The following is a 23,496-nucleotide window of genomic DNA, read 5'->3' as shown; positions in this document are numbered from 1 at the left end:
TGCTGGTCACTACAGGAAACAGGACTAAAACAGCACAAATTCCTATTGAAATGCATTGAGCCCTAATGGCGGCCAATGGGGACCTGCAAAATGGTGCCTGAAAAGGCGGGAAAATTACACAAAGAGCTATAATCATTAAAGAACTATTAACCCTTGTGCTCCCGGATGGATTCTAGTGTGTGTGTGATGCAAACACTGAGTAACCAGACATTACAATGGAACAGGGGAACATGCATTTACCTGTCATAACAAGGGTTACATCACATTTCTGGACCTCAGCCCAGTTAACCCCTTGTCTCCCGGTGCGGTCAGGGGTGGCCAAATGGGGTGTAACCCCTTTAATCCCGGGCCAAATCCCCTCCATCGTCACAGTCAGTGCACGTGAGCTGGTTCAGCCATTGAGGGCGAACCAGCTTTGTAACGCCCCCGCCACGCGTCTACAAAAAAAGTATTTATAGCACAAATTACATAACTTAAAAATAAATATTATAATATTTGTCTAATAGCGTTCCCATTTCTGCTGTATTATTAATCTTACTCTTCCCGCCACATTAGAACACCTCAGGACCTCTCTAACCTCTTCCAGTCTCTCCCTGTATTTCTCACTCCCCCTCCAGTCCCTCTCTATTCCTCCCCTCAGTGTCTCCCCCTCCCCCCCACTCTCTTTCCCTCCCCCCCACTCTCTTTCCCTCCCCCCAGTGTGTGTCTCTTTCTCCCTCCCCCCATTGTCTCTCACTCTCTCCCCTCTTCCAGTCTCACACTCCTCTTCCAGTCTCTCCAACTCCCTGTATTTCTCACTCCCCCTCCAGTCCCTCTCTATCCCTCCCCTCAGTGTCTCCCCCCACTCTTTTTCCCTCCCCCTGTGTGTCTCTCTCTCTTTCTCCCTCCCCCTAGTGTCTCCCTCCCTCCATTGTCTCTCACTCTCCAACCAGCTATTGTTTCTCCCTCCACCCGGTGTCTCTCTCACACTCTCCCTCCAGCCATTGTGTGTCTCTCTCCCTCCTGCCAGTGTCTCCCTCCCTCCCACCAATGTCTCTCTCATCCCCATCCCCATGTAGCTCTTTCACCCCCCCTCCCCATGTCACACTCACTCTCACCCCCCTCCCCATCTCACACTCTCACCCCCCTCATGTCACTCACACCCTCCCCATGCCTCAGTCTCACACTCACTCCCCCATGTCCCAGTCTCACACTCACTCCCCCATGTCCCAGTCTCACACTCACTCCCCCATGTCCCAGTCTCACTCCCCCCCATGTCCCAATCTCACTCCCCCCATGTCCCAGTCTCACTTCCCCCCATGTCCCAGTCTCACTCCCCCCCCCCACGTCCCAGTCCCCCCCCCATGTCCCAGTCTCACTCCCGCCCCATGTCCCAGTCTCACTCCCGCCCCATGTCCCAGTCTCACTCCCGCCCCATGTCCCAGTCTCACTCCCCACCATGTCCCAGTCTCACTCCCCCCCCATGTCCCAGTCTCACTCCCCCCCATGTCCCAGTCTCACTCCCCCCCCATGTCCCAGTCTCACTCCCCCCCCATGTCCCAGTCTCACTCCCCCCCCATGTCCCAGTCTCACTCCCCCCCCCATGTCCCAGTCTCACTCCCCCCCCCATGTGCCAGTCTCACTCCCCCCCCATGTGCCAGTCTCACTCCCCCCCCATGTGCCAGTCTCACTCCCCCCCATGTGCCAGTCTCACTCCCCCCCCATGTGCCAGTCTCACTCCCCCCCATGTGCCAGTCTCACTCCCCCCATGTCCCAATCTCACTCCCCCATGTCCCAGTCTCACTCACCCCATGTCCCAGTCTCACTCCCCCCATGTGCCAGTCTCACTCCCCCATGTCCCAGTCTCACTCCCCCATGTCCCAGTCTCACTCCCCCATGTCCCAGTCTCACTCCCCCATGTCCCAGTCTCACCCCCCCATGTCCCAGTCTCACTCCCCCATGTCCCAGTCTCACTCCCCCATGTCCCAGTCTCACTCCCCCATGTCCCAGTCTCACCCCCCCCATGTCCCAGTCTCACCACCCCCATGTGCCAGTCTCACTCCCCCATGTCCCAGTCTCACTCCCCCCCATGTCCCAGTCTCACTCCCCCCCATGTCCCAGTCTCACTCCCCCCCATGTCCCAGTCTCACTCCCCCCCATGTCCCAGTCTCACTCCCCCCCATGTCCCAGTCTCACTCCCCCCCATGTCCCAGTCTCACTCCCCCCCATGTCCCAGTCTCACTCCCCCCCATGTCCCAGTCTCACTCCCCCCCATGTCCCAGTCTCACTCCCCCCCATGTCCCAGTCTCACTCCCCCATGTCCCAGTCTCACTCCCCCATGTCCCAGTCTCACTCCCCCATGTCCCAGTCTCACTCCCCCCATGTGCCAGTCTCACTCCCCCCATGTGCCAGTCTCACTCCCCCATGTCCCAATCTCACTCCCCCATGTCCCAGTCTCACTCACCCCATGTCCCAGTCTCACTCACCCCATGTGCCAGTCCCACTCCCCCATGTCCCAGTCTCACTCCCCCCCATGTCCCAGTCTCACTCCCCCCCATGTCCCAGTCTCACTCCCCCCCATGTCCCAGTCTCACTCCCCCCATGTGCCAGTCTCACTCCCCCATGTCCCAGTCTCACTCCCCCATGTCCCAGTCTCACTCCCCCATGTCCCAGTCTCACTCCCCCATGTCCCAGTCTCACCCCCCCATGTCCCAGTCTCACCACCCCCATGTGCCAGTCTCACCACCCCCATGTGCCAGTCTCACTCCCCCATGTCCCAGTCTCACTCCCCCCCATGTCCCAGTCTCACTCCCCCCCATGTCCCAGTCTCACTCCCCCCCATGTCCCAGTCTCACTCCCCCCCATGTCCCAGTCTCACTCCCCCCCATGTCCCAGTCTCACTCCCCCCCATGTCCCAGTCTCACTCCCCCCCATGTCCCAGTCTCACTCCCCCCCATGTCCCAGTCTCACTCCCCCATGTCCCAGTCTCACTCCCCCATGTCCCAGTCTCACTCCCCCATGTCCCAGTCTCACTCCCCCCCATGTCCCAGTCTCACTCCCCCATGTGCCAGTCTCACTCCCCCCCATGTCCCAGTCTCACTCCCCCATGTGCCAGTCTCACTCCCCCATGTGCCAGTCTCACTCCCCCATGTGCCAGTCTCACTCCCCCATGTGCCAGTCTCACTCCCCCATGTGCCAGTCTCACTCCCCCATGTGCCAGTCTCACTCCCCCATGTGCCAGTCTCACTCCCCCATGTGCCAGTCTCACTCCCCCCCATGTCCCAGTCGCACTCCCCCATGTCCCAGTCTCACTCCCCCATGTGCCAGTCTCACTCCCCCATGTGCCAGTCTCACTCCCCCATGTGCCAGTCTCACTCCCCCATGTGCCAGTCTCACTCACCCCCTCTCCCCATGTCACACACGCTGATGCAGGAAGCAACGAGATGCTGCTGTGTACTGTAGCACAGCGCAGCACAGCGCCACCTAATGGCCAAAAGAAAAATTGCAGCTGCAGACGGCTTTTTTCCCTCTGCTCCTGGCAAAATCGCCGCTGCTTCCTGCGCCCCCCCTAAACAATCTTGCGCCACCCCAGGGGGGCGCGCCCCCCAGTTTGCGCACCGCTGCTCTAAGGCACATCAGTGCTATTAAGCATTATATGCACCTATGGTCAGACGAGATTTTGAACTGTGAAGAAAAATTGATACAAACTGCGCTACTAATTGTTAAAACATTCAGAATATTGTGTATGAATATACTCAATGTGTGAAACCCACCACAAAGTTAAACGATTGTATATATCAATCAAAATATAAAGGTCTGTACATATAGTGAATACAAAAAAACCTTATATAAAAGAGTCTGCGAAGTCAGATGGCTCAACATCCCATGGAACTAATAAACAAAAAGAAGAAAACACAGCGCACGACTCATAGTAAAATCAATATATTAAATAATTACAAAGATAAAGGTGGTATTATTGAACGTACAAAAAAATCAATCAACTCAGGCAATACATGAATTTCGGTTTTCATGTCCCTGAAGAAGTTGTTTTAACGAAACGCGTTGGACTTTGATGATTGCGTCTTGTAAGGGGTTAAATTTATATCCCCATTGATATCAGAACTCTTTTACATGCTATTTGGCTGTTTCTGACACAAACGAATTCCTGCACCTCCATGTCGAATTGAACTACGGAGCTTCCGTAAAGACCTGATGACGCGGTTGGAGTGACGTCACACCAGGAAGTAGAACCCGCGAGTACAGAGCTGTGGTGCTTCCTAATTCGGTGACACACCGGAGGACCAGTGACTGGGCAAGTTGGAGTGTACCTGGAGCATCTATACACCACCAGAGTGACCAGTGAATACCCGCTTCCTTGCAGTCCGGTCAGATGCAGATCCATGTTGGTAACATGTGCCAAAATTCATGTATTGCCTGAGTTGATTGATTTTTTGTACGTGCAATAATACCACCTTTATCTTTGTAATTATTTAATATATTGATTTCACTATGAGTCGTGCGCTGTGTTTTCTTCTTTTTGAGATTTTGAACTGACCATAACTGGGTCAGTCCTTAATCCAGACCTTTAAACTTTGGTTTGAATTCTAAGACAATATATTGTCTCAGATAAGTACGGTATATTCATGGTTAGAATGGACTAACCATATTCAGGCTAGCCCAGGATCCAGACAATTTGGCACTGATTATCACTATTTCTGTATCCACGCTGCATTCAGCCATATTACTTGCTTAAACTACACGGTGCTCCCTGATTCCTTTATGGTTAATGTGGATCGCTTTAGGATCTAAGGGTAGCCATATCTGGCTATTCTCTGATCATGACTCACTTTTCAGCTCCACTCGAACTCTCGAGCATCTGGGTTATACCCTCCACCCACCCTCTAGGGTTGGGAATGGGAAGTGGCCTCTCCAGTCCAGTGCTATCTAACTCTTAACATCCTGGTATACGTGTATGATTTACTCAGCCATATAGTGTCACTGCACACATCTACACAGTGCACTATTCCCAAGTACCATAGGACTCACTACTTACATCTGTATAGCCCTATGAGGGACTGTGAGTTCCACCAATAGCTAGACACCGAGGCAGTGGGGTTAGTGTGCACAGCACTGCTACTTTGATACTACATTTCTCTACTATACACTCACCAACCTCCTGACCATTTGCAGGGCCTCCGCATGAGGTAATCCTTACCTACCGGTTGGCTCAACAGGGATAGAGAGGCAAATACGCTAGCCTTCTCACTAACCCTTTGCCCTTCTGCCTTATTTTAAATTCGCTTTTTGTCACACGAAGCCTTTCATTCCACTTAGGCTTTATGTGTCTTATTTTACTCTGAGAGTAAGTCTCTCCAATAAACTTGTTTTTATGTTCACATCAATACCTGAGCACACCTCTCACTTAGTTATTAGGTCCCATTAAGTGTGTCCAAGGTTTCTGCGATTATGGTGAAGTGAGTGCTCTCGCAGAGGTGTTCCTTGTCTCTTCTGTAATCAAAAAAAGGTTACTTTGTTGGTGCTTTGTCAAGGAAGGTGCCAATGACTGGGCTATTTAATAGGACACAAGTTCACTGAAGGAGGCTCAGCAACGTGTAGCTGGCAAGGGACCTGAGCGCCATTGAGTTGTCGGGCTTTAAGCAGGGACCAATGCAGTGGTATCGGTCAACCGGACCAAACACTGGCTCTGTGCAGAAATCAAAGCTTGAATCACAAAAGCAGTTCTTCTAAGAGTCACAAGGACAGCTATTTTTAAGAACCCTGAAAAAAAGGGTTTTATCAGAACATTTCAGAAAATTATGTGATTGGAGTGAGAAAGAGAAAGTACATTTAATTTACTCCACTCATGGGAATGTATTTTAAACTAAGGAATTTTTCATCAATGTACGCTTCATGAGCTAGCCACAACTCGCACCTCTTCGTCATTTGTTATTTATTCGGAGAAAAAATAGATTGTCACTGAATGCAAAGTTGACAGCCCTTAGCACAATGGTTTACAAACCATTAGAATAAATTACATTTGAAACATTGCAAATTACATTGGTGTCAGGTACATATTTTTTGTTACTTGCTTAATGGCTTTTGTCATGCTGCTGCCCAAGGCAGTCCACTCTGATTAGGCAACACACATACACATACACATACACACACACACTATTGTATTGAAATCAATCACCAAGCAAAGCTGCAGGGAAAAAGATTGAGGATCCTGTACATTTTCAAGAGTTGATTGCTTGCAAATTACCTATCCATGCATTCTTCTGCCCGTCTATTCATATTTTCATTTATGTGTCCACCCCTCCTATTCCACAGTGAAAACAGTCATTTGTTAGGAAATTCATAAATAAAAACACACCAAGAGTGGAGTAATGCTCACCCAGGTAACACAACCTATCCCAGTGCAACTTGATCAGAACAATGAAGCATGTTACATCTGTGTGTATTGTCAATGTTTTCACTCATATCCTTCAGCAAATTTAAATCCTATCCAGATGGAGGAGACCACATACATTTAAGAAAGGTGTACATTCTTCTGACAAACTGTCATTTGTCCCGCTTTATCCTTGTTACGTCCTGTATGCAGTTTAAATATGGGATGGCCATATTAGATTACCTCTCCAGTCAAGTTTGATTTTACTATCCTTCTAGACCCAGAAATCGGTTAAACAGCCATGCACACATGCTCCATGCTGCCTCTTTCTTGTTTATCTACTCAGATCACCATCCTCTATAGGTAAACTCTAGGGAAAGGCGGGGGAAGGGGAAGGGAGGTACCCTCGCAACTGCTAAAATGGAGTCTGTGGTGCTACTATCTGGGGTGAAATATGAACTAGCAATGTGGAGAGAATAGAACCCCACTGGAGAGCACTCAACAGATGCACAATATTCAGGGAACAGGAATAGGAGTGTGTACACTGATATATGAAATGTGCACGTTAAAAACCATTTATTGGAGTCATAACTCAAAATTTTAAAATATATAGAACGCTAAGTACCAATGTGATTGAGACTCATGTGAGCTAAAAAAGCGCAGCGAAAGTAAAAAATACCAGGTCTCACGTGTGTAGTGTAGGCTGCTACCCTTGATGATATGTGCAGGGTAAAGCTAGATGGTATCAATACCCACTGGGATCTATGTCAGTTAGTGTTTGTCACAGACACGGCCACTGGTGGCTATCAATAATTTAGCCTCAAGGTAGTGGTGAGTGGTGTTATATATACCGGTCACACGGTATACACAGGTAAGTATACCAGGTAAGTATTCACACGGTATACACAGGTAGGCGTATCAGGTAAGTATGCACCATTATACGCTCACACAGGGACAGACCATGATCACCAGTAATAAGGATAATCCAGATCAGCAGGTCGCTGCTATATTCCCTTGGTGGTACTGCTAAATCAGAGCACCACAGCAGTGTTTAAAGCACTCACACACACTCACTAGCTTCTACCTTGACGCAAATATCATGGAGAGTACATCTGCTATAGACAAGTAGCCGTGGGTCCACTGGGTAGAAAAAATAAAAATTGTAGTACACAAGTAGTGTCTGCATACACTCGAGACAATAAAAACAACGTGAGAAGCTGGTAGCATAAAAAGGCAGGGATCGTGGTATTGCTAGATAGCTATGCACACATAGGCTAGTGCTTCGTGTCTCAGTACACACACGATTGCTGCTCGAATAAACTAGTTACAAGCTCAATGCTTAGGACAAACTCTCTGTTAGGGTGTTAGTATGGGTACAGTTAGTCCCGCCCCCTTGACGTAATGACGTCACTGCCATTTTTTACTTTCGCTGCGCTTTTTTGGCTCACATGAGTCTCAATCACATTGGTACTTAGCGTTCTATATATTTAAAAATTTTGAGTTATGACTCCAATAAATGGTTTTTAACGTACACATTTCATATATCATTGTACACACTCCTATTCCTGTTCCCTGTATATTGTGCATCTGTTGAGTGCTCTCCAGTGGGGTTCTATTCTCTCCACATTGCTACACCATCCTCTATACTCTGATAAAGGGCATTCATGCCCGAAACGCGTCAGAGTTCTCTTCTACACCCAACCGTGTTTTGCATGTCTCCTACTGTAAGTCTACCCTTAAATAAATTGTTTTAACATCATTTTTGGGTGTGCTGTAACCCTATTTTTCCATCCCTGCGTGCTGTGCTCCACATCTCTCAACTGAGGACTCTACTATCAGATCACCACCTGTTCGCGGTTATTCTCTTACTCCATTTCACCTGAGGACTTTCCTGACTATTTCAAGACGAAGGTGAATTCCACTTGTCATGAATCATCTCTGTATGCTCCTCATATTCTATACCTCCTCTTCCCAACTCTCCTCCTGCCTTCCACGACTATTTTCCCTGTCAGAGGAGGAAGTGTTGCTGTTGCTCTCCTCCTCTCACTCTACCATTTGTCCTCTTGATCCCATTCCCGCCCATCACCTCAAACCTCTTGCTTCCACTGTAATCCCTACACTCACAAATATTTTCAACTCCTCCCTCAGCTCTGGTACCTTCCCTCACCTCATTCAAGCATGCAACAGTTACACCCTTATTCAAAAACAGCAAGCTTGATTCCACCTGTCTAAATATCATCCTGTCCATGTCCTGCCCTATATCTCATTCTCTCCTTGACCCCCTATAAAAGTCAGGCTTCCATACTGCTCATTCCACTGAAAAGATCATCACTAAAATAACTAAAATGATGCTGCTAGCACAAAAACAGTAGGTACTAGCTCGATTAGCGAGTGCACATAACTGGGGCCTATCCCACAGCCTACTCTCCACCTCTAGAGAGGGAGCCTGACTGAACCCTGCTTTGCCCTGAACTTGGTTTTAACCTGTGTTCTTTTGTTTCACAGATGCTGCAATATAATGTACTAGCAGTGTCCCAACATGCAGAGGATGTAATGCAAATGAATGGCCCTTAGCTTGTTGCATAAAAAGCACCAGCCCATTCGAGTCGCCATTTCTTTGCATCACATTGCTCATCTTGCCCTTTCCTATGCAGCTTTTGTTCAAATATGATGCTTCGTGCAGAAGATATAAAGCATATGAAATATCAAGTGTCTGGGAGACTAACATGGACGACATAGTATCGGTTTCAAATTGTAAGCTTATGAAAAATTCTGGAGGAGACAATAGCATAAGCACAACATGGTAGAGTGGAGACTAAAAAAAAAAATGACAAAAAGGGCCTTTTATATATTTATCCATACAGAAGGGGCCAAATCGGGCCATTTTCAGCCAAAAAAATTCCCTTAGACTTTAATTGGGATTTTCGGACAAAAACAGATGGTGGTTGAGAGGCGGAGGGGAGGAGAAGGTGTTTGAGAGGTTGAGAAGTGTGGATAGGACGACGTGTTTGAGAGGTGTGGTGATGAAGTGGTTGAGAGGCGGGGGAAGGAAGTGGTTAAGAGGCTGGGTGCAGGGGAGGCAGGATGCCATCTCCACACCCACACACCCCACTCTGCTCTCTGACAACTTAAAGCCCACCCCCCCCCCCCACTCCACCGGTTCTGCCCCTCCATCCTCTGCCAGCTCCGCCCCCTCCACATCACACATGCAACCCCATCAGCCAGTAATGCCACGGTAATAAAACAATGGTTAATATTTAATTACCCTCCGTTTTAATTATGGCAGTATTACTATGCTATTGGTCTATAGTGTCCAAACGTACATGAGACTATATAAAAATTAAACGCAATATTTCTTGGGTCTTCGTATTTCTCTTAATTTGGCTCCTTTCATTTTACTTTTGAGTCACATTTTCTGTTTGACGTTTGCTTATCTTCACAGCACATGGAATAAACGCCTTTGTTTAGAAGCAAAAGGTTAGTAACGCTGACCACTATGCGTCACCTCAGTTCTACAAATCATCTTGTTGGCTTCTGTTATTTAACAGACAATGATCATATTATGTATAATTCCACAAATAACATGTTTTGGCACATAGCATTGAAAGTTAGCAATCCTTTCCTTGCCTAACGAATGTGAGCAGATGCTAGTTAAAAGGCATCCTGGCTGGCAAGAAGCTAAAGCATGTGCCCCTGTTCCAACATCTGCTCCCAAATGGACAATTTAAGTGGGTTTAGTTCCTCTCTAGGGTACCAATGTATAATACAAATGAAGTATGTGATATATTAGCACATTATGCCAGCTGAAATGTTGATAGTTGTCAGACAGACTTTTGCAGTTTTCTATTGTCTACTTTGTATGCCAGCACTTGAACACTATACATCTTCTGATTTTCCTCAGTATTTTGTCTTGTCATAGAGAGATATTGAGACTGTGTAGGTTGTGAAGCACTAGTCTGAGACTGCCAAACATCTTCATAGCTATAAATCAAAGTATTGATGAGTCAGTACACACAGCACCAATTCACGGACGAACAATCCCAAGTCCCTCAGCGTATGTGCATCTCCGGATACAAGAATCAGGTGAAGAGCCTCTCTTTTTCTCACTTTGCATGTGTCCCGGAATCACAAGTGGAACCACGCGCCGGAGGATCCCACCCCCCTTTTTTTTGCGATTGTATATGTAGCCATGCATAATAATGACTGCGTACATCTTCCCTGTTGGCAGTAAGTCCTGGTAAGTACAGGCCTGCCAACAGTAGTTATGGAGGTTTTCCCTCACACCCTGGTGTGGTGCCCTGTGTAAGGAAGGGAGTGGCTGTATGCTCTGGGTCCCTGGATAGTGACATCAGAGATGCGCCTGCCCCCTGAGGTATAAAGGGCAAAGCACTGTTAGTTGGTAGTTGTTAGCCAGCAGTTGTGTGAAGCAGCTGGTAAAATGTATGCTCCTGCATAAGGGATTGGAGGAATATTTTGTGACCCTAGTGCTGTAACTAGCGGTAGCAGAGTGACCAATCAAGTCTGTCTAAGCCACACTGTGTCCAGGGACCTGGCGCAGTGGTGATCTCCCTAGGAGAAAGGGAATCCCACTTCAATACGGGAGGGCGTACCTGGCGAAGGGACAGCACGGAGAGATGTGTGGCTAGAGCCGGCAGCTGCATGGGGCAGTCTGCTACATCCCAATCCACAATAAAGATGCCATGTTCAAAGATACCCCCGCTGTGTGAGTGTGAGATTACTCTGCAGTGGCAGTCACCACGAGAAGGAGTTCCTCATCAGGACCATCTCCCTGCAGAAGCATAGATCCTGATGAGGTGGAGGCGCTGCACATGAAGTAACTTGGACTCGTAACCACTACCTCAGATACCTGTCCTGCTGCCATCCTCTATAACACCAAGCGGGAGACTCAGGAGTCCTGTTACTTGAAGGTGCACCACCACACACGACCTTGTAATGGGGACCGGTTAGACCACACAGGCCAATGTGAGATTGGGTGGGTCAGACAAGGGGGGTCCAGCCGTTACAATTGGAGGCGCTGCTGAGATACCTGTCAACAGGACAGGCTTTTGCTAGGCACACGCTAGGAAACAGGGAGAGTGTCTGCTGCCACTTTGTGCTGCGTGGGACGGAGCCAGGGGTAGTCGGGGAGCTGCTGGAGCTGCAGGCCGCACAGACGCCTTGGGATCCGTTAGGGGTTAGTGAGTCTGGAGAAGGGGGCTATTGCTGTTCTAGTCGCCTTGAGGTAGCGCTAGCGGGGGACGCCTGAAGGGGTAAACTGGTAACTTAGGGCAGGAATTCTGGAAGGGTCCGCACTAGGCTAGCCAACAGTAGGTCGACGCCCAAAGTACTGCATGGAAGAGCCAGAGTACTCTAGTCTCCATTCCAGATCACTTGACCAAGGAGCACAGACTGGAGGAAAGCGTTACAGTAGACACAGAAAGAGTGAGCCTAGCCTGAGGTAGTGCAAACACGAGTCAGATCTACGTTAGGTACACAAGGTGGTGCACAAGGCATGTTTATTGTACGGATGTGGTAGCTGCCCCGCAGAGCGGAGCTCCATGTACAAGAACCCCGTGTTCAACGATCAAGAGAGACCCGTCAGAATGGAGGATCTGCACAGAGTAGAAGGTCCAGGATGGCGGGGAGAGAGAACTGCAAGAATGGAGGATCTGCACAGAGTAGAAGGTCCAGGATTGCGGTCAGAGGAAGAACACGCATATGAACTGTGCGTGGGTGAAGAACAAGCTACAGGAGAGACTCTTGTGTGTTTGCTCTGGAATGGCGTGAAAGCCGTGGCTGCGCCGTGTTTATCATGTTTTTGTTCTCGGGATGATACCCCTGAGAATAATGAGCCTGACAGTATTATCAGATGGGAGGAACGAAATGGACTTTGTTATACCCCAATTAACAAACAGCCAGACGCTACCTCAAATGGGAAAAAGGACAATACTTACCAAGATGGCGGTTCCCGCGCTCTCGGGATACCGCGTGGGCCAGCTGCAGAAAGTCTTGCAACTTTGCAGTTTGCTAATTGTTGGCCAGGATTGGCACCAATGAGAAAGCTCCACCCTGATGGGGAGTTTGGCGCGAAAGCTGGAGCCGCGCCCTCATGGACTATGACTCACTCTGCACCTGTGCTGGGTCAGCCTACAAGTCTACGAGACATCCCCCTAGTTTCAACCAGGGGGAGTGGTTTGCAGTTCCACCGGATATCGATGGAGAAAGGAGGAGGGGTTGCCAAACCCGCCCCTGCCCTTCAGTTGCGAAGAGCCATTGACCAGTACAGACCTCTGAAACGAGTGCCTCCGCTGGTGAATATGGCTGAAGTTGCTGATAAAGTGGACCAGAGTCCGGTGATCTCTACGCATCCCTACTCAGCTCCAGGAGGCTTCCTGGTCATCCGTGTGGAGGGTGTGGAGACTGTGGTGTCTCTTTGCCTGCAGTGCAGACGACCGGGCGGAGCCGTGGGCAGTGAGGCCCGATGCCCCCACTGTGGACTGCAGTACATGTGGCCCATGACCACTTTTGTACCGGTACAAGCAGTGGGAGTAGCAGGAAATGTCCCGATGCCGATCGACGAGCAGCCGGGAACACTATGGAACGAGAGTGCAGGTCCCGCGGAGTCGGAGTCAGGTTCGGTGCTCCCGACGGAGAAACCCAGCCATCGGAGAGGTGATCACCGAGGAGTCCATCGCCGGTCTCCTACTGGGATGCCCAGACCGAACTGCGGGTTGGGATCCTCGGACGAGGAGTGTGCTGGGCTGTCGAGTGCGATGGTCAGAGAAAGAGACTGTCATACTATTGGTACGCCATGGAGAGATGCCATTCCCCGTGGTGTAGAGACGCGGAGTAGAGTGTCTCCCGTACCGCGACTACCCGATCGCCGGAGTCCCACTGCCGTGGTGACTAGTGGATCGGAAGGAGGTCGATCCACCCCGACCCTGCGAGGTAATAAGACGACACCGTGCCTATCGCAGAATAAGGGGGTGGAGGAGAAGGAAGAGCGAGTCCAGAGCCAGACTGGATTGCGCAGCAGACGGGCGTTGCCAGATGTCCTCGTGGAGGAAGAGATCCCGATTGGGGATCCAACCCAAGATGGCGTCGAAGCACGTGCGTGCGTGGAGGAGATTCCGGATGACCAGAGTGGCATCGAGTGGGAGGTGCTAGCGCCTCTGCGGTCGAGCATCGGAAGTCGATCCCCTACTACCCGGGGGAGCGGGCGTTCGAGCCGGAGAGCAAGAATCCCAGCTGCTGGAGTCAAGAAAGGACTTTGTGGCGAACTCAAGGCAGGTATTGCTGTAGAGCAGGTCGTAACCCTGTCAATACCTACCGTTCGGTCCCATCCCTCAACCCCGTCCACTCCCAAAATTAGCCCCAAGGCCATAGTTAAAGCCCCAGTCCCCGTCACTCCGTCATTCGGGTCCACTTCTAGTTTGGGGGCGTCAGGGGATTCCCGGGGTCCTATCCAAGAACGGACTGGAAGCCTGGACTGGGGAACGTCCGATGATGGATCGGAGGGTGGAGGGAGGATTTCTCGACGTGGGTCGATGGCCAGCGAGAGTTATAGTGCGCTGGGTCTGGAGGGCGGACACTGGTCACAAAGTAAGAGCCAAGTGGGGCGATCTGAGGGTACGTCCGGGGTATCTTCGGGTGGGCCTGATGAGGAGTCAATAGAGGAGTCTATAGAACCTAGCTCCGAAGAACGGAAGGAGACTAGGTGGTGGGCCCCGTTGTACGAGGGGTATGTTGCGTGGTTCGACCGCACCCGATTTATCCTAGAAAGGGAAGGGGTGGTTGATCACTGACGGGCTGCCGGGGACTTTGATAACGAGGCACACCTTAGGGCCCTAAGGGTAAGGTGGGACCGCATCCAGGCAGGCCTTATTATCCCAAGGGGATCCGCAGGGCTAGATGACCCTGTAGAGACAGATGAGCCCCTATCCTGGGTGCTGCCTGGGTCGGCTGGCAAAAGTAGGTTGACCAGGACTTGCCGAGCTGAACGGGTTATTGTGGCTCGATACAGAAGGTCGCATGGGCTTGAATATCACTATGTCCCGGAACCTCTAATGAGAGAAATAGAGGAGAATAGAGAGAGGTGGCTTAAAAACGATATTCAGCACTATATCGTAGATAAAGGGGGAGCCATTAAAGGAATGCAGGCCGAGCAGAGGGTGTCTCAACTTATGCGGGTCTGGAAGATAGGACGCAGTGTGTACATGCACAAAGTGGTATATTGCAATGAGCGAGGGTTACCACGGGAATACAGTGTGACTGTGCATGATGCCGCGGGGCGGGAGGTGAAGAAGCCAGACCCTCGACATTATCATTGAGTCCCAGAATATAGTGGTCTGCTGTTTCTTTAGCGCTCCCTGCTGGTCAGTGAGTGAGATGTGTTTACATTATTATGACAATGTGATAATGTTTGCCATGTTATTTGTGTGTTCTTTTGCAGTGTTTCCTGGCGCAAGGTACACCAAATTTAGGTCCCAGCCGGGACGGTGGGTATTAACCAGGGGGAGTATGTAGCCATGCATAATAATGACTGCGTACATCTTCCCTGTTGGCAGTAAGTCCTGGTAAGTACAGGCCTGCCAACAGTAGTTATGGAGGTTTTCCCTCACACCCTGGTGTGGTGCCCTGTGTAAGGAAGGGAGTGGCTGTATGCTCTGGGTCCCTGGATAGTGACATCAGAGATGCGCCTGCCCCCTGAGGTATAAAGGGCACAGCACTGCTAGTTGGTAGTTGTTAGCCAGCAGTTGTGTGAAGCAGCTGGTAAAATGTATGCTCCTGCATAAGGGATTGGAGGAATATTTTGTGACCCTAGTGCTGTAACTAGCGGTAGCAGAGTGACCAATCAAGTCTGTCTAAGCCACACTGTGTCCAGGGACCTGGCGCAGTGGTGATCTCCCTAGGAGAAAGGGAATCCCACTTCAATACGGGATGGCGTACCTGGCAAAGGTACAGCACGGAGAGATGTGCGGCTAGAGCCGGCAGCTGCATGGGGCAGTCTGCTACATCCCAATCCACAATAAAGATGCCATGTTCAAAGATACCCCCGCTGTGTGAGTGTGAGATTACTCTGCAGTGGCAGTCACCACCGAGAAGGAGTTCCTCATCAGGACCATCTCCCTGCGGAAGCATAGATCCTGATGAGGTGGAGGCGCTGCACATGAAGTTGGACTCGTAACCACTACCTCAGATACCTGTCCTGCTGCCATCCTCTATAACACCAAGCGGGAGACTCAGGAGTCCTGTTACTTGCAGGTGCACCACCACACACGACCTTGTAATGGGGACCGGTTAGACCACACAGGCCAATGTGAGATTGGGTGGGTCAGACAAGGGGGGTCCAGCCGTTACATATATATATAGAGGTTGGTGAATCACATCTAAGAAACTTTGGCAGCAGGATCACACTGTGTGAGGGACTGAAGTCTTTAATTCATTTAAATACGGTTGGCGCAAATATTACATTTTTCTTCTGAAGAGCCCGAACAACCAGGCGGAAGAGAGCATAGCTCGTAGACAAAAACGGAAGAACCAGAATAAAATGCTGATAAAAAAAAAAAAAAAAAAAGAAGAGGTAGGCTTATTTTTTACAGGGAATCATCCGCAGCACAGGCGTTGTAAAGGGTCAGTCCTCTTACGCGTTTCGCGCTGCTAAGCGCTTTATCAAAGACTGTTTTGTCATACTGCTGCGGCCAGCTTCACTCTAACGCTTACCCGTCTTGTCCCGCGGCTTGGCGCCGAACTTGGCCGAGCGCCAGCCGCATCTTCCCCGCATCCTTCCCCTCCTTCCCCGACCTCTGGCTCTGCCCCTCTTCTCCGGGTCCCTGCTCTGCTCCCACATCCCCCCCTACCCCGCCACCACCTTCGGGTGAACCCTGGGCACGCGCGCCACACGCACACGCTCCCTGGCACGCGTGGCCGCGCGTCACGCGGCGGGTCCCAGCCACGTCTGGACGCGGATTGCGGTTGCGGCCGCTGAAGACTCAGCTCGGCCGCCACTGTAGTTATGTGGCAGCTGGTGACCCATTTTTTATTATTATGGTTCTGAGATGTAAATCTCTGCAGCATAATCACACACACACACACAGCACCCTTTTCTTCCCTCACCTCCACCCCCCGCAAGGGAGATGTGGCAGCTACCTGGTGTTATGTGGCATACAGAAGTCTGAGTCTCCGCTGGCGGTGTTTGGGAGTAGCAACAGGACAGTTTCTCAGCATTCCTCTCTGTAGTGCAGCACCTCCATCCTGCAGGGACCCTATTAGAGACTGGAGTGACCCCCACAGGCAATTCTTCCTCCATAGAACACACAGGAGCGATGTTATAACTGGTTCTTTATTGCAGCAGATTGTACCTCTCTTGCATTGGAGTTGAGATGACTATCATAGGCACTTGAAAAGGATCTACAATGGAAAAAATGCCAGTGCACAGCAAAATCAAAAAAGAGGGAGCAACGTAGTGACCTCTTAATGATCTTTGATAAAGCACTTTGCATGTGAAACGTGTTAGTGTCAGCTTCAGTACTACTTTTCATGTTTTTTATCAGTCAATAAATACATTTGGCCATACGTTCCTACCTCTTGTTTTTGCTGTGCACCGGCATTTTTTCCATTGTGGGTCCATTTCAAGTTCCTGTTACCAGGGCTTGGGAGCACGCACAGCGGGAGTTTCGTCCAGCAGTACCGCTAGTAAACACATCACATACTAGTGCTTTGAAGTTAAGCTAGTTGAATAGTGTGTGTACTCAAGTTCAAAGTGCCAGGTGAAGAGCGCATCGAGTCGCATTCTAGTGCGGCTTCAGGCACTCCATATTCTACCCGACATTAGCACGGTGACATCATATGGACATATTGTGGATACTAATATTCTACCACCGCTGACATCACAAGAGACATGTATTATCAATATTGGTCATCACATATTGTTACCTTACTGGGGGTTATTTTGGAGCACCGGATCAGGGGCTTATCAGCTCTTTTTTTCTACAATCATAGGCAGTACTTGCGCCATACCCTCGCAGCTTCCATGTACCTGTCTGGATCAGAGCCTAGCTCGCAGGACCCATCCCTGTAATCAGTTCAAGGAGCTTGAGGCCCTAGTCTCAGCTATTCAACCACCTCCCTAAGGAGAGGCTGTCTGGAACTCCACAGAGAACAGATTATATACCCCAAGGGAGGGTCCCAATCCTTAGACCCTGTGGCAGGACGGCCTGTAGCCGAGGTCAGGGAACAGTCCACACGTATAGTTTCAGGATAAATAAAAACGTTCAGTGGCTTTATTTCTCCACAGTAACATAACATGCGGGTACACTGTCCCTTTAACAAAATAAATCCTGCTCCACTTTGGGAGAAAAACTGACTAATAACACAGCAGACCTATCTAGCAGGCTGGCTGGCTAAACCAGAACCAAACCATAAGGGTACTTTAAGCAGTCAGTAAACAAATGAATAATCCTTACTTTAGTTGAAGTAGTCTTTGGTGAAATCCCTCTGGCTAAGGGCTCACGCAGCAGTGTGCTTCTCTCTCTCTCTCTCTGGCAGCTACTGCCAGTCACATGATCCTATATCTACCTTGCTGGCTCTCAGGTGTCAGCTAAAGAGTTCTGATTTCCTAACTTCCACCTGAGTTAACCCTTATGAGTGCTGGATGAAGCACTCAGACATATGTCTCCCAGGCGTAACTGATAGGAGTTGACTTCACTCTGTCACAGACCCCATAAGAGGGCAGTACTCCTCCATGGAACCCACCCCCCTGGTCACATGCTCCAACGGTCCCAGCTAGCACCTGTAGACAGCAACAAATTATCAACCTCCTGGTTTACACACAGGATGTCTCATGTTATGAGGAACTTAACCCAAACACTGCTTGCTCCTTACCAGGACTTACAGTGTCGGGGCCAGAGAAATAAAGAAGCCATGGGTACTATGCTACATACACACACACATATTTATGTAGAACACGGTAGATAGCCATTTGTATTTATTTGTGTTGCTATTTATGACATTCCAACTGTAAGAGACTAAAATGCATAAAGACACATTATTAATGACATTGGGTACATTTATTAATTATGCTGTCCTTTTTTCTGGTATGGTACAAACCGATCATATCAATTTATTCTGCAATATGAAACAGAGTCAAATGGAAGGGCCATGTCAGTGTGGTTAGTAATTAATCTTAATTAGCTGTAGCTTTTCTAGGGAAAATTAGAGCAGGGGTGCGCACACTTTAGTCTGCGCTCCCCTGCCTGCTCTACCCCCCTCCTCACTTTGTCTCTGGCATTTGACGCCACGTTGCCATGGTGACGTGGTGTCAGAAGCCTCCAGAAACAAGGTAAAAGGAACTTAGAGGCCTCGCACACTCCCCGGCATTTAATTTAAATGGTTTGGGGAAGAACGTGGGGCATCCAAGCGTTGCGCCGCCCCCCCCCCCCCCCCACAGAAAATGTTGTACGCCCCCCCAGTTTGCGCACCCCTGAATTATAACACACAAAGATGGCTGCCTCATGGATCAAGAGGAGAAATGAAGATGATCTCAATCTTTTAATATTATTATGTTACGTTATATTGCTACTTGTAATAACATATACACTGTTAATAAAAACAAATTAACACATCAGGCAACATTTTAATAAAGGGGCAGCTACACGTGGATAAAATGAAGGCATTACTTCATTCTGCTTACACTTGTGACTTGATGCACTACAGTAGATTATCATTTAAATGTTTCTGATTCTTATTCTTTAATTTTGATAATGATACACAACAGCATAGGACAATAATTCTACCACAGCAGAATAAATAGATTAACAAGCCAGAGGGTACATATAATAAGACTATTGTATAGTTAAAGGTTTTAAAATGTGTTCACCACATTGGTTAGAGATCTTCGCGTTATTCTGATGAACGCCCACTGCCTTCGCATGCCTCCCAACATAGCACTTAACGTGTAAGCGGTTTGCAACAGTGATGCCCTTTTCCCATTTCTATGTCTAGATCTTGTGTCACTGTGTCTATTGTAGCAGTCATCCGTTACAAAACGGTGTACGTAGTCAAATACACATTTTTTTTATGTTGACGACAGACAATATGATTAGCACCGTAACTTTAATATGATTAAATCTCACTAAATTTATCTGCAGAACACTAAATTAAAGGGTATATATTTTAGTGTGGATTAGGCCGCGCTTAGTGCTGGCGACGGCGACCGATGACGTCACCCGTCGCCACCCGTGATAGTTGTCATTTGTTTTTTAGCAACGGTCGCCAGTGACATCACTAAAGGGAGTGAGCCGCGAATTTGATTGGTTTAGAGACAGTCACATGTGGCGACTGCGATATGGAAAAAAGTCCTCCTTGGCGCTGGAATCTTAGTGTTTCTGGCGTTATTCTCCGGTGAATATATGGGATAAACAACAGCAAAGGTACATATCAATGAACAAATATAAGATGCGTGTATTCACCTCTATGTGCACTTCTGGGCGTGATACTTGCACCCTATAGACAAAGATGCTTAACCTGTGAGATCTATTGTGGGTGTTGAGCCCAATGAGCATACCTACACCAGTGTGCAGAGATGACTATAGATAGTGAATAGAGGACAATAACTTAACTTCTATATGTTTCAGATCATCTTCTATAAGGATACAGCAACCTCACAAGCCACATAGAAAAACAGATGAAAAAGACCATAGGGCAAATAACGTTTGAACAACTTTACTAAAAAACATATATAAAAATGGTTGGAATATCACTCACTAATTCCCCATGTATTTAAAAGCGGTGTGAACATTCAGGCCGTCACCAGCCCCTTTCATCTCCGCTCTCCGGGTGGTATGAACGCTCTGCTAGGTGTCCCGTCTCATCCGTCTCACTGGGTGCAGCTTTGGGGATAATGATATACCGGCGGTGGAGCAGACACACTGTATTTCCGTGATCGCGCTCGAACCACAAAGCTGTGGTCCACGTGTGCGCTCCTAGATTCCGCCTTCTATTCCCCTCCGCTCCGTCTATGTTTGTCAGCTGTGTTTAACATTATACTTTGTCATGAATCGCTCCCTAGGGTCGTCTCAATCAACATTGCTCCCTTCCTCCGTTAACACACGAGAACACTTCTCTGCTCCCGGGAACACAAGCCGAGGTTTGGAACACGCATAACATGTGGCGACTGTCTCTTAAAAAAAAAAAAAATCAAATAGACCCGGCTACCAATTTTCCAGACGCGACGTCGCTCTGTCACCGTCGCGCTTACTATAAGCGCTGGTGACGGAGTCAATTGTTTTATTTTCGAGCAATGTCGCAGATACTAAGCGCAGCCTTAGAGCAAATAGGGAAGAATCGCCTTCAAGAACGATTAATTCACAGAAGTGAAATACATCTAGTGGAGCCAGTTTCATTATCCCTGGGACCTCATTACTTAGGAAATATGAGGGTTTTAAACAAGATCACATAATGTTGTTTATTTTGAAATCTCGAAACCTTCATTAGGGAGGTTGCTGGTGCATGTCTAACGAGGGGAGCGCAATGCAGTTTAAGTAATTCCTCTATGATTTATTGCCCAACCATACACAGAATATATTTTACATAACGAACCGATCAAAATCTTTATCTGTTTTTGATTATCAGGTCGAAATAGTGTACTACTGTATCTGTCTTGCACGGTGACATTTTCCCCAAACACAATCAGATATACTGAGCTGTAGAAACATCCAATATGCAAATATTTGTCAGCCGAGTTGACCAATTCATACTGCTAGTTTCAGTCCATTTATTTTCAGCGGTTTCTGGATTCTGACTTCATTCGCATGATTTTATTTTCACAGGCTCTCAAACTAATATACTCAATGGTTTTACAAAAAAAATACAAAAAACTTAAGATTACATTTGCAAGAATTGCAATGACTAGAAACGTGTTAATCTCAGAATTCACAGCTTTACAAACTGTACCATTATGTGTTCTGGAAACGCAGCTCTGATTGATAAAAAATATATATAAGTAGAACATTAAGAGTCTTTGAGAGAGTTTTGAGGAGACTGACAATCACATGAGGATCTAGATTCTAGAAGCAGGAGCACTGATTTTCACAACGCGGATAGACGCAATCTGATCCTGCTGCGCGGCATCTATCCTCTCATACACCAACATCTCCTGCACTAAGCAGCAACGGAGAAAATCAGTGTAGATACCAGAAGCAAGAGGGGTAATCAGAATCATATGCCTAGTTCTGGACAATGTACAGGCATTTTCATCAATGATCTTCCCACAGCTTGTAAGGAAGCCTCAATACACATGTATGCAGATGACACAATCCTATATGCACACAGCCATAGCCTCTCTGACCTTCAACACATACTTCAGTCTGACTTTTTGAGACTCGAAAACTGGATTTCCCAAAACAAACTGTTTTTAAACACTGACAAGACTGTAACAATGGTATTTGGAACCAAGACTAAATTTGTAAAGCTTCCAGTGACTGAGCTCCTGATTAGAACCAACGCTAACACCACCCTAACACCTGTCACTAGTTTTAAATACCTGGGCTTATGGTTTGACTCCCACTTAACATTCGGGATGCACAGTGATACCCTGACAACCAAGACCTATGCCAAACTAGGGGTACTTTACAGGAACAAATCCTCCCTAAGTCTCCTGGTCAGAAAGCGTATTGCACAGCAGATGCTAATGCCAATTATTGACTATGGAGACATAGTATATGGCTCGGCTCCTCAAACCCACCTTAGCAAACTTGACACCCTCTACAATTCAATTTGTCGTTTTGTTCTCCAATGCAACTACAACACACATCACTGCGAAATGCTCAAAGAACTAGATTGGTCATCACTAGAGTCTAGGCGCAAAGTTCACCTTTCCTGTCTCACCCTCAAATACTTTCTGGGCAAGCTACCCAGCTACCTGAACAAGCTCCTCACCCCTACCACATGCAGCACCTATCACCTGAGATCAGACTCCAAAAGACTATTCATGGTCCCAAGGCTCAACAAAGTATCCGGACGTTCCTCCTTCTTCCGTGCATCCCAAAACTGGAACAACTTACCAGAGACTCTCATATCCACCACCAGCTTAAGTTCTTTCAAATCTAAGGCTGTCTCACACTTTAATCTGGTCTGTAACTGTTTCATACGCTCATAATATATATTTTCTTTAACTGTGCACGCAATGTCTTGTATATAATGTATACCTTGTTCATTTATGTAACTGTACTTGTAACCATGTATTATTTGTTTTACTCTGTGCCCAGGACATACTTGAAAACGAGAGGTAACTCTCAATGTATTACTTCCTGGTAAAATATTTTATAAATAAATAAATTTTGATTTATACCTTCACCAGTCTTGCCATTCTGTGTGTGTGGTTTTCTAATTACAGAACAATTACACCTAAAATTGTCTTAACCCCACTAACCAAATTTCCAGGTACAGGCAGTCCTCTGTTTACAACGAATGGCTTATCCAACGCTATGCAATGCATACCTATGTTATTTTTTTACAACGCCAAAACGGCTTATCCAACGCTCTTATGATGCTTTGCAAAGTTGTTTATGTGTATATAATTATATATATATATATATATATATATATATAATACAGTATATGCACTATATAATTTATGTGTGTGCTGCATATCTTATTGTCTGCATAAAATATTTTGTGTATTTTAGCATTAAAAATGCCTTCAGGAACGGAACCTTTCATTTAAATAGTGTTCCTATGGGAAAACGTGTTTCGCTATCCAACGCCATTTTGAGTAACGCATTGTGTCGGATAACCGAGGACTGCCTGTATTATATATGTGGCCATTTTCAAACTTTAGAGGCAGTAGGCACTGAACTAACCAACCTAGGGGCAAATCAGAATCACCTACCTGTATTACCTGTAATACACAACGTACAGAGGTTGATTCATACCCCTTTCAGACCTACCATTCTCTATTCATATTTGAATAAGGACAGAGCTAAACCATATCTAAAAAAAGTTTTTTTCTTGCCTCTATCAACAAAAGTACTAGGATTTGTTTTTGGAGGTCATTTTAAGTCTGCAGAACGATACAGGTTCTCATTGGCCAATCAAGGAAATATCAGAATCATCTGCCTAGTACTTCTCCA

The 23,496-nt window shown here is 47.7% G+C and overlaps 1 protein-coding gene across 6 annotated transcripts in view; it reads right to left on the bottom strand.

The window, feature by feature from the left end:
- CDKL5 (cyclin dependent kinase like 5) overlaps positions 1–23,496 on the bottom strand; it is a 279,679-nt gene that overhangs the window by 218,360 nt on the left and 37,823 nt on the right. The gene's annotated exons all lie outside the window — the stretch shown is intronic.

The sequence above is a fragment of the Ascaphus truei genome, chromosome 3 (assembly GCF_040206685.1).
Source record: "Ascaphus truei isolate aAscTru1 chromosome 3, aAscTru1.hap1, whole genome shotgun sequence".
NCBI classification, from domain to species: Eukaryota; Metazoa; Chordata; class Amphibia; order Anura; family Ascaphidae; genus Ascaphus; species Ascaphus truei.
Note: the sequence above shows the minus strand (reverse complement) of the source record. Positions and strands in the feature narration are given on the sequence as shown.